This window comes from Phodopus roborovskii, unplaced genomic scaffold (assembly GCF_943737965.1).
Source record: "Phodopus roborovskii unplaced genomic scaffold, PHOROB, whole genome shotgun sequence".
Classification (NCBI taxonomy): Eukaryota; Metazoa; Chordata; class Mammalia; order Rodentia; family Cricetidae; genus Phodopus; species Phodopus roborovskii.
The window spans coordinates 110,562-121,879 of record NW_026126198.1 but is presented as its reverse complement, the minus strand read 5'-3'; the positions used below and the strand labels follow the sequence as shown (position 1 = coordinate 121,879).

The 11,318-nt window shown below is 41.3% G+C and overlaps 1 pseudogene; it reads left to right on the top strand.

The window, feature by feature from the left end:
- Nucleotides 1-1,793: 1,793 nt before the first annotated feature.
- On the top strand, nucleotides 1,794-2,222 carry LOC127218599 (ATP synthase F(0) complex subunit C2, mitochondrial-like; annotated as a pseudogene).
- Nucleotides 2,223-11,318: the final 9,096 nt, after the last annotated feature.

The following is an 11,318-nucleotide window of genomic DNA, read 5'->3' as shown; positions in this document are numbered from 1 at the left end:
ATGCTTTCAAAGTCGGGTTTCTGGGCTGAGGTTAATAGGTCTTAGATATGAAGACCCCATTTACGTCAGTGCCGGAGATGGAACCCAAAGCTTTGCTCATACTAGATAAACACTCCATTAACTGAGCTTCGTGTCCAGCCCCTGAGTCTGAAACCCTTGAATCAGCAAAGCAGGTCACCCATTCAGACAATGAGCAAATATTTATTATCTAACCGCTTTAGGATAAGGCCTGCAGTAGTAAACAGAGCAGAGAATCTGTCTTTGTAGAACTGACATTCTAGTTGGTGATACAAGCGTTAATCAATACCACAAGTATTTAACTGTGACAAACATTGGAAAGAAAAAGTGCAAGGTAAGCTTCAGCATGGACAGCTGGTTCCAAACAGCTCTTTACTGTCAGGGAAAGTTGGTCGCGTGAAAGGTACATTGAACATTAGGGAGGAAAGTTCCAGGCAGAGAAAACAGTGTCTTATCAAGCTCCAGAGATGATATGCTAGGAAAACAGGAAAAGGGGAAGAGAAGTGCAAACGAGGTCCCATATGGCAGGGACCAGAAGCGGCTCTGTAGACCATGCCTGTTTTAACTTTGACAAGATACATTTAGCATGAAATGTGCCTGTATCGTGGCCCTGAGGATCAAATCCAGGACCTTAAGTCTGTTAGAAAAGAACTCCACTGCTATGTTTGAGTCTTAGGCCCCATCTCCTACATTTTCAAGAATCTAGATGACCCAAGTGTGGTGGATCATACTTGTCATCCCAAGAGAACTGCCAAGGATTTGAGATCACACTTGGCTATATAGTGAGCTCCAGAAACAAGGTTTCAAAAAAATCTCAATCAACCCCTGAGAAGCTAGAGCCCTCTTCCAGAAATACATGGAAGCAGATGCAGAGATGTATAACTAACCACTGGGCCAAGCTCCTGGAGTACAATTGAAGTGATGGAGGTGTGATAACATGAACAAAGGAGTCAAGACCATCATGGGAAAACCCACAGAATCAGCTGACTCAAGCTAGTGAGAGATCACTGACTCTACACTGTCAACTGGGAAACTGGCATAGGACTGAACTATGCCCCCTGAATACAGGTGACAATGGTATTGCTTGGGCAGTACATGAGGCCACTAATAGAGGGACCAAGATCTAACCATAATGCATAAACTGACTTTGTGGAGCCCATTTTCTATGAAGAGAAACCTTGCTTGGTCTAACAATGGGTTGGGAAGGCGTGTCACCTTGGTCCTGACTCAAAGAGGTGGTGGGACAGACTTAGACGACATTCTAGGGGAGGGTTTACCTTCTCTAAGGAACAGGGGAGGGTAAAGGGGAGGTTGGCTGGGGGAAGGAGGGGAGAGTTCAAGGAGAGATATCAAGGGGGAGCTGGGATTGGAATGTAAAAAAAATTAATTTAAAAAATCTCAATCAGCCCGGCGTTGGTGGTGCATCCCTTTAATCCCAGCACTCGGGAGGCAGAGGCAAGCAGATCTCTGTGAATTCAAGGCCAGCCTGGTTGGTCTACAGAGCTTGTTCAAGGACAGGCTCCAAAGCAATACAGAGGTCTCGAAAAATAAAAAATAAAAAAATCTCAATCATTTCCCAAGCAGTGGTGGCCCATGCCTTTAATCCCAGTACTCAGGAGGCAGAGGCAGGCAGAAGGATCTCCAAGTTTGAAGTCCAGTCTGGTCTACAGAGTGAGCTCCAGGGAAGCCAGGGCTACATAGTGAGATCTTGTGTAGAAAACAAAACAAGGCCCTCTCTGTCTTCTCTACACTGGGAGCAACTCTCCTGCCTTGGCCCCTCACCCCTGAAAATGTATGCCTGCTCCAAGTTCATTTCATCTCCACCTGCTCAGCTGCTGAGTGGTCATCCCCTGTCTGCAGTGGAGTTGAATTGATCACAGTCTTGGACAGATGAGGGCTTCAGCAGCTTGGCAGCCCTTCGTCCTCTGACCTCACTCATCCCTAGCTGCACCTTCCAAACCAGCATCATTTCCAGGGACATCAACATAGCCGCCAAGTACATTGGGGCTGGGGCTGCTACAGTTGGGGTGGATTTCTCTGGGGCTGGAATTGGGACTATTTTTGGGAGCCTCATCATTAGTTATGCCAGGAATCCTTCTCTGAAGCAGCAGCTCTTCTCCTACGCGATTCTGGGCTTTGCCCTCTCAGAGGCCATGGGGCTTTTCTGCTTGATGGTGGCCTTTCTCATCCTCTTCGCCATGTAAAGAAACTGTCTCCCCTTCCACCTCCCATAGTTCTTTCGTGTCCGGTCTGCTCTGTATGTTCCTTTCCCTGCACCTACCCAGGAAGTCTGGGAAAAGTGTTTGGCTCAGGATTTGACAGAGAGAAGACAAATAAATACTGTATTAATAAGAAAAAACAAAACAAAATCTCAGCCAACCATTCCTAGATTACTAACATAATGTGGATGCTGTATTTATTTTTTAACTTGTTTTTATTGAGCTATACATTTTTCTTCACTCCCTTTCCCTTCTCCTTTCTCCTCTTCCATCCTTCCCCATTCTCCCCATGCTTCCACTTTACTCTGGAGATTTTGTTTTTTCCCCTACCTAGGCAGATCCATGTGTGTCTCTCTTAGGGTCTTCTTTGTTACCTAGTTTCTCTGGGGTTGTTGGCTGTATGCTAGCTATCATTTGCTCTATGTCTAACATCCACTTATGACTGAGCACCATACCATGTTTGTCTTTCTGGGTCTGGGTTTTACCCCACTTAGGATGTATTTATTTATTTATTTATTTATTTATTTATTTATTTATTGGTTTTTTTTTTCTAGTTCTCTCTATTTGCCTGCAATTTTCAAGATGTCATTATTTTTATGGCTGAGTAGTACTCCATTGTGTAAATGTACATTTTCTTCATCTATTCTTTGGTTGAGGTGCATCTAGGTTTCTACCAGGTTCTAGCTATTAGGAATAATGCTGCTATGAACATAGTAGAACAAATATCTTTTTGGTGTGAGTATGTATCCTTTGGGTATATGCCCAAAACTGGTATTGCTGGGTCTTGTGGTAAATTGATTCCAAATTTTCTGAGAGACTTGCCATACTGATTTCCAAAGCAGCTGTACAAGTTTGCACTCCCACCAGCAATGGAGGAGTGTTCCCCTTCCTCCACATCCTCTCCAGCATAAGCTGTCATCATTGCTTTCGATCTTGGCCATTCTGATAGGTATAGATGGAATCTCAGAGTGGTTTTGATTTGTATTTCCCTGATGGCTAAGAATGTTGAGCATTTTCTTAAATGTCTTTCAGCAATTTGAGATTCCTCTGTTGATAGTTCTCTGTTTAGATCTGTACCCCATTTTTTATTGGATTATTTTGTATTTTGGTGTCTAGATTCTTGAGTTCTTTGTGTATTTTGGAGGTCAGCCCTCTGTCAGATGTGGGGCTGGTGAAGATCTTTTCCCATTCTGTAGGATGCTGTTTTGTCTTGTTGACCGTGTCCTTTGCTTTGCAGAAGTGTCTCAGTTTCAGGAGGTCTCATTTATTGATTGTTGCTCTCAGACAGAGTTTGTGTTGCTGCTGTTATATTTAGGAAGTGGTCTCTTGTGCCAGTGCATTCAAAGCTACTTTCCAGTTTATCTTCTACAAGGTTCAGTATGTTTGGTTTTGTGTTGAAGTCTTTGATCCATTTGAACTGGAGTCTTGTACATGCCAATGAATATGTATCTATTTGCATTCTTCTACATGTGGATATCCAGTTATGTCAGCACCATTTGTTGAAGATGCTTTCTTTTTTCCAATTTATAGTTTTAACTTCTTTGCCAAAAATCGGGTATGTGGATTAATTCCATTGATCTATCTGCCTGCTTTTGTGCCAATACCAAGATGTTTTCAAAACTATAGATTTATAGTAGAGCTTGAACTCAGGGATGGTGATGCCTCCAGTAGTTCCTTTATGAGATGTCTCTGTTTTGGCTATCCTTGTTGTTTTTTTTTTTCCCCCTGATATGAAGTTGAGTATTGTTCTTTCAAGGTCCGTGAAGACCGGTGCTGGGATTTTGATGGGGATTTCATTGAATCTGTAGTTTGCTTTTGGTAATATTGCCATTTTTTTATTATCTTAATCCTATCAGAGAGCTTGGGGTAGCTTTCCATTTTCTGGAATCTTCTTTAATTTCTTTCTTCAAAGATTTAAAGTTCTTGTCATAGAGGTCTTTCATTTGTTTGGTTAGAGTTACTCCAAGTTATTTTATGGTGTTTGTGGCTCTTGTGAAGGTTGATGTTTCCCTGATTCTTTTTCAACCCATTTATCATCTGTATATATCACCAAGATAACGATGTATTCATTTTTATATTTTAAAAAATCAATGTTTTATTACAGAAAATTTGAAAAACACTGACATACAAAAGTAGAAAAGGAATATAATGTATTGCTACAAAATAAGTCATAGTAAAATTTTGGTGTATACCTTTTCCAGCCCATTTTTTTCTTTCTTTTTTTTTTTTGGGAGAGGGGAGAGTTTTTGAGACAGGTTTTTTCTGTATAACTTGAAGCCTGTCTTGGAACTCACTTTGTAGACCACCCTGGCCTTGTGCTCACAGAGATCCACCTGCCCCTGCCTCCAGAGCACTGGAATTAAATGTGTGTGCCACCACTGCCCAGCTCCAGCCCATTTTCTACATACATACTCATTTTTATATTATTTTTTTATTTGTTTTGGTTTTTCAAGACAGAGTTTCTCTTTCTAATAGTCCTGGCTATCTGAGGACTCACAGAGATCCACCTGCCTCTGCTTCCTGAGTGCTGGGATTAAAAGTATGTGCCACCATGCATATTTTATGTATCGTTTGTTTGTTTGTTTGTTTGTTTCAAGACATGATTTCTCTGTAGTTTTGGAGCCTGTCCTGGAACTCACTCTATAGATCAGGTTGGCCTGGAACTCACAGAGATTCGCTTGCCTCTGCCTCCCAAGTGCTGAGATTAAAGGCTTGGACTCCCTGCCCCCCGTGTATTCTATATCTTAAAAAATAATTTAACTGTTTTGTGTACATTGGTATGAAGGTATCCAGCCCCTTAAGAAATGGAGTTACACACAGTTGTCAGGTGCCCTGTTGGTGCTGGGCATTGAACCCAGATTCTCTAGAAGAATAACCAGTGCTATTAACTACTGAGTCATCTCTCCAGCCCCTGGTATATTCTATATTTAAGTACAAAATTTTCCTCTTGTTTGTTTGTTTTTTCAAAACAGGATTTCTCTGTGACTTTGGAGGCTGTCCTAGAACTAGCTCTCTTAGACCAGGCTGGTCTTTAACTCACAGAGATCCACCTGCCTCTGCCTCCTGAGTGCTGGGATTAAAGGTGTGCACCATCAATGCCCAGCAATAAAAAGTTTTCTTGAGAAGATTTTTGCAAATTTTTCCATGCAATTTACAACTAAAAAAAAAATTTTTTTTTCGAGACAGGGTTTTTCTGTGGCTTTGGAGGGTGTCCTGGAACTAGCTCTTGTAGACCAGGCTGGTCTCGAACTCACAGAGATCCACCTGCCTCTCTGCCTCCCAAGTGCTGGGATTAAAGGAATGTGCCACCACCGCTTGGCACAATTAAAAATTTTTAAGTGTTGGCTTAATAACCTGATATATATATATATATATATATATATATATATATATATATATATATGTTGTATTTTAAAAATATTATATCTGTCAATATTTTATTTTATTTTCAATTGAAAAACTTTTTCATATATTTTGATCATATTCCCCCCACCAACTTCTCACAGATCCTACCCGTCCACTTCATATTTATTCTCTCTCTCTCTAAAAAAAAAAGAAAGAAAGAAAAAAGAAAGCAAGCAAACAAATCACGTGGTGGTGGCACACGCCTTTAATCCCAGCCCTCAGGAGGCAGAAGTAATTGGGTCTCTATGAGTTCCAGGCCAGCCTAGTCTACAGATCAAATCCAAAGCAGCCAAGGCTACATAAAGAAACCCTGTCTCAAATAACCAATAAATAAAATGAAACTAAAGAAAAAAAATAAACACACACACACACACACCCCAAAACAAATCCCCCAGAAAAAAATACAAATAAAACCCAATGGAGTTTGTGTTGGCTAGCTAGTCCTGAGATTCGGGTGTGGTTGTTGTGTCCCCTGTCATTGTCATCTTCATTAAAGAAACAGTGATTTGCCCTCCTGCAGCAGCTATCAATTGCAAATAGCTTCTTGGTGGGAATGGAGCTTTGTGCTCATTTCCCCTTCTCCATTGCTAGGAATTTTTTTATTGCTGTTGTTTAACCTTATCAGGTCAACATATTGATGCATGCTGTTGCAATTTCTGTAAATTCATATGTGCACCATCCCTGCTGAGTTTGGAAAATGCTGTGTCCTTGGAGTCCTCCACTATCTGGCTCTTAAAATCTTTCCACTTCTTTTTTTCTGGGTAGATCCCTAAGCCTTAAGGGGAAAAGAGAGAGATTTAGGACTGGGCCATACATAGTCTCACTTTCTATGTTGTCGAGTTATTGGTCTTTGTGATTTTTTTTTTTTGGTTTCTCAAGAGACAGTTTTTATGTATAGCCCTGGCTGTCTTGGAACTCACTCTGTGGACCAGGCTGGCCTCGAACTCACAGAGATCGACCGTCTCTGCCTCCAGAGTTCTGGGATGAAAGGCATGGGCCACCACTACCTGGCTGATCTTTGTATTAATTACCATCTATTGCAAGAAAAATCTTTTATGAGAGTTGAGTGATGCACTGATCTATGGGTATAGCAATATGTCATTAGCAGAATTCCTATGTTCCTTTAGTAGGATAATTGTAGTAAGTTTTCCCCTAGAGCCAATTACCTATCTTTTCTCAGATTCTTGGACTCATTGACAGTGTCAGATATAGATTCATTTTATGAAGTGATATATATATATATATATATATATATGTGTGTGTGTGTGTGTGTGTGTGTGTGTGTGTGTGTATAAAATCACAAAATAATCACATCAGCATTCGACAAGCCAAAGTAACAGAAGGAAATGAGCCCTAGGGAAGGCACAAGAATCAGAGACCCATTAGTTCACATACTCAGGAGTCCCATTAAAAACTCTGAACTGGGCCAGGAAATGGAAATGGCATCATACAATTTAATCCCAGCACTCAGGAGGCAGAGACAGGAGGATCTCTATGAGTTTGAAGCCAGCGTGATCTACAGAGCTAGTTCTGGGATAGCCAGGGCTACACAGAGAAACCCTGTCTTGAAAAAACAAACAAACAAAAACAAATAAGCACAAAACATACAACAAAAACATTAACCTAGAAACCATAACATATACACAGAAGATCTGGTGCAGGCCCTGAACATGGTGCTTCTGTCTCTGTGTGTGCATATGAGCTTTGCTCATGTTTAGAAGCCTTGTTCTGGTGTCCTCCACCCCTCTGGCTCTTATACTCTTTTTTTCTTCTTGTATTTTGAAACAAGGTTTCTCTGTGTCACTCTAGCTGTCCTGGAACTCACTCTGTAGACCAGGCTAGCCAGGATCTCACAGAGATCTACCTGCCTCTGCTTCCCAAATGAGTATGTTACCCCCACTCTTTCTACCTCCTCTTCCTCTGTGTTCCCTGAGCTCTGAGGGAAGGGATTTGATGGAGACATATCATTTAAGGCTAAGTATTCCAAGGTCTCTCTCTCACTCTGAATGTGTTTGCTCTCATCTGCTGCAGGAAGAAGCTTCTCTGATTATGATTGAGCAAGGTACCTATCTATGAGTATGGCAGCATATCATTAGGAGTCATTTCATCATTACAGGTATGGGTTCCATCTCATAGAGTGGGCTTTAAGTCAAATCTGATATTTGTTGGTTACTCTCACAAGCCTTTGCCACCATTGCAGATAAAAAGATTTGTGGCTGGCTTAGTGATTACTTTTCTGTTTTGATAGCATGTGTAGTATCTTTTCATATTGAAGATTCTAGCACTTAGGAGCAAAGGCTCCTTGTAGGCACTAGTTCAACATCTCCAAGTTCAATGAGTTGTGTAAGTATTATCTCCAGCAATAGGGACTTGCTGTCAGTTTGGAGATAGCCTGGATTGTTTGGAGGTTCCCATGGGTCTGCTTTGGCCAACAATGCAGATGTAAACCAATACTGGTCCTGGAAGCTTCATTTGATGACAAGAGATGGCCAGTTGGGGCTCGCTCTCCCCCATTATTAGCTTTCTGTTTTTGTAGTCGTTGATATCCAGCTTTAATTCATGATACTATAGGATGCAAGGTATTATTTCAATTTTTTTGTATCTGTTGAAACTCGTTTTATGTTCAAGTATATTGTCACTTTTGAAGAATATTCCATGAGTTGTTGAGAAGAAGGTATATTCTTTTATATTTGGGTGGAGTATTCTGTAAATATCCCTTAGGTAACTTGGTTTATTTTATAAAATCAGTTAGCTCCAGCATTTCTGTTTATTTGTTGTGTGGATAGTCTATCCATTGGTGAGAATGGGTGTTGAAGTCTCCTACTATCACTGTGTGAGGGCCAATGTGTGATTGAAGCTGTAGTTCTGTTTCTTTTACAACTTGTGTGCCCTTTTGTTTGAGGCATCAATTTTATTTACTTAATTATTTTAGTTTTTTTTTTTTTTTTTTTTTTTTTTTTTTTGAGATAGGGTTTCTCCGTGTAACAGCTCTGGCTGTCTCAGAACTAGTTCTGTAGACCAGGTTGGCCTGGATCTCACAGAGATCCGCCTGCCTCTGACTTCCAAGTATTGGGATAAAAGGCGTGCACCACTACCGCCCAGCTGAGGCATCAATGTCTTCTTGATGGATTTTCCCTTTGAGTATGTAGTGTCCTTCCCTATCTCTTCTGAATAGTTTTCGTTTGAAAACTATTTTGTGAGATATGAAAATGGCTCGAAAAAAACAAAAACAAAAAAGGAAGGAAGGAAATGGCTACAGCAACATCATCTTGTTTCTCCGGTTATTTACTTGGAATATTTTTCCATCCTTTTATCCTGAGGTAATATCTATTCTGGATGTTGAGGTGTGTTTCTTGACTACTGTGGAAGGGTGGATTCTGTCTTTCCATCCATTCTGGTAGTCTGCATCTTTATTGTTTTTTTTCTTCTTCTATTTTTTAAAATTTATTTATTTTTTTTATTTTGCATGTCGATCCCAGTTCCCTCTCCCTCCCTGCCTCACTCCCGCTCTCCTTCCCTTGCTCTTATCCTCTCTGCTCCCTCACATGCACCCTGACCACCCTCACCTCCCATCCCCCCACCCCAATTCCACATGTAGGGCAATGCCATCCAGGTGGGGTCATGTAGATCTGTCAAGTCATTTGAAGTAGGGACTAGGACTTCTCTCCTGTCTCTAGGTTAAGGCAGTTATCCCTCCACGGGGGATGTGTCCGCAAGGTCCTTTTGTGCACCAGGGATACATCCTGGTTACACTGTCTGAGGTCCCTTAGACTGCTCAGTCCTTCTGGCTGAGACCCATATTCAGGGAGGCCTGAGTCAGTCCCATGCTGGATTCCCAGCTATCACTCTGGACGCTCATTAGCTCCTCCTTGTTCAGGTCAGCTGTCTCTATGTGTTTCTGCAACCTGGTCTTGTCCTCTCTGTATGCATCTGGGTTCTAGTTCGACTCAGTGTTTAGGTATGGGTGTTTGCTTCATGATGGTGGGTTAGGGTTAGTTGTTGATCTCACTATCCGGGAAGGACATTTATGGTAGCCTTTCCACAGTTGCTCAAATTGTTTTTTGTAAGTCTCTAGACCTTTCTTTAAGTTCAGTTTTCTCTTCAAACCAATAATGGCTCCCGATTTTATGTTCTCTCTCTCTCTCTGTCTCTCTGTCTCTCTGTCTCTCTCTCTCTTCTGTCTTCTATTCCTACCCTGACTCAATCTTCCTAGTCGCACGTACTTTCCTCTCCTCCCCTTCTCTTTCTCCTACTTCTCTCCATTCACTGCCCCCCCCCCACTCCCCATGTGCTCTGGGGGACTTGTCCCTTCCTGGTTCTGTGAGGGACTTTATATGAATCTCTTAGAATACACCTTGTATCCTAGTTCCTCTGGTGGTGTGAATTATAGGCTGTTGATCCTTTGCTCTAGGTCTAAAATCCATATATGAGTGAGTACATACCATGTTCCTCTTTTTTGTAACTGGGTTACCTCATTCAGGATTGTTTCTTCAAGTGCCATCCTCTTGCCTGTGAATTTCAAGATTCCATTATTTTTTTCTGCAGAGTAGTATTCCATTGTGTAGATGTGCCACATCTTCTTTATCCATTCTTCAATTGAGGGGCATCTACATTGCTTCCAAGTTCTTGCTATTACAAATAATGCTACTATGAACATAGTTGAGCACATGTCTTTGTTGCATGGATGTGGATCATTTGGGTATATGACTAAGAGGGGGATTGCCAGGTCCTGTGGTAAACTAATTCCCATTTTCCTGAGGAACCGCCATATTGATCTCCAAAATGGCTGTATGAGTTTGCACTCCAACCAGCAGTGGAGGAGTGTTCCCCTTTCTCCACATCCTCTCCAACATGAGTCATCATTGGTGTTTCTAATTTTAGCCATTCTGGCAGGAGTAAGATAGTATCTCAAAGTTGTTTTGATTGGCATTTCCCTGATAGCTAAGGATGTTGAGCACTTTCTTAAGTGTCTTTCAGCCTTTTTTATTTCCTCTATTGAGAATTCTTTCTTCAGTTCTGTACCCAATTTTTTAATAGGGTTTTTTGGCGTTTTGTTGACTAGTTTCTTGAGTTCTTTGTATATTTTGGAGATCAGCCCTTTGTCAGATATAGGATTGGTGAAAATCTTTTCCCAGTCTGTGGGCTGCCGTTTGGTCTTGTCCACTGTGTCCTTTGCTTTACAGAAGCTTCTAAGTTTGAAGAGGTCCCATTTTATTAATTGTTGATCTCAGTGTCTGTGCTCCTGGAGTTATGTTCAGGAAGCAGTCTCCTACACCGATTTGTTTAAGGGTACCTCCTACTTTCTCTTCTAAGAGGGTCAGTGTAGCTGGATTGATGTTGAGGTCTTTGATCCATTTGGAGTTGAGTTTTGTGCATGGCGACAGACATGGGTCTATCTGTGGTCTTCTACACACCATCATCCAATTGTGCCAGCACCATTTGTTGAAGATGCTTTCCTCTCCCCATTATATTCTTTTAACTGTTCTGTCAAAAAATCAGGTGTTCATAGGTGCGTGGGTTAACATCAGGATTTTCAATTCAATTCGATTCCATTGGTCTACCTGTTTTCAGAACTATAGCTCTGTAGTAGAGCTTAAAGTCAGGGATGGTGATGCCTCCTGATGATGCCTTCTTTTATTGTATAGAGTTGTTTTGTCTATCCTGGGTCTTTTGTTT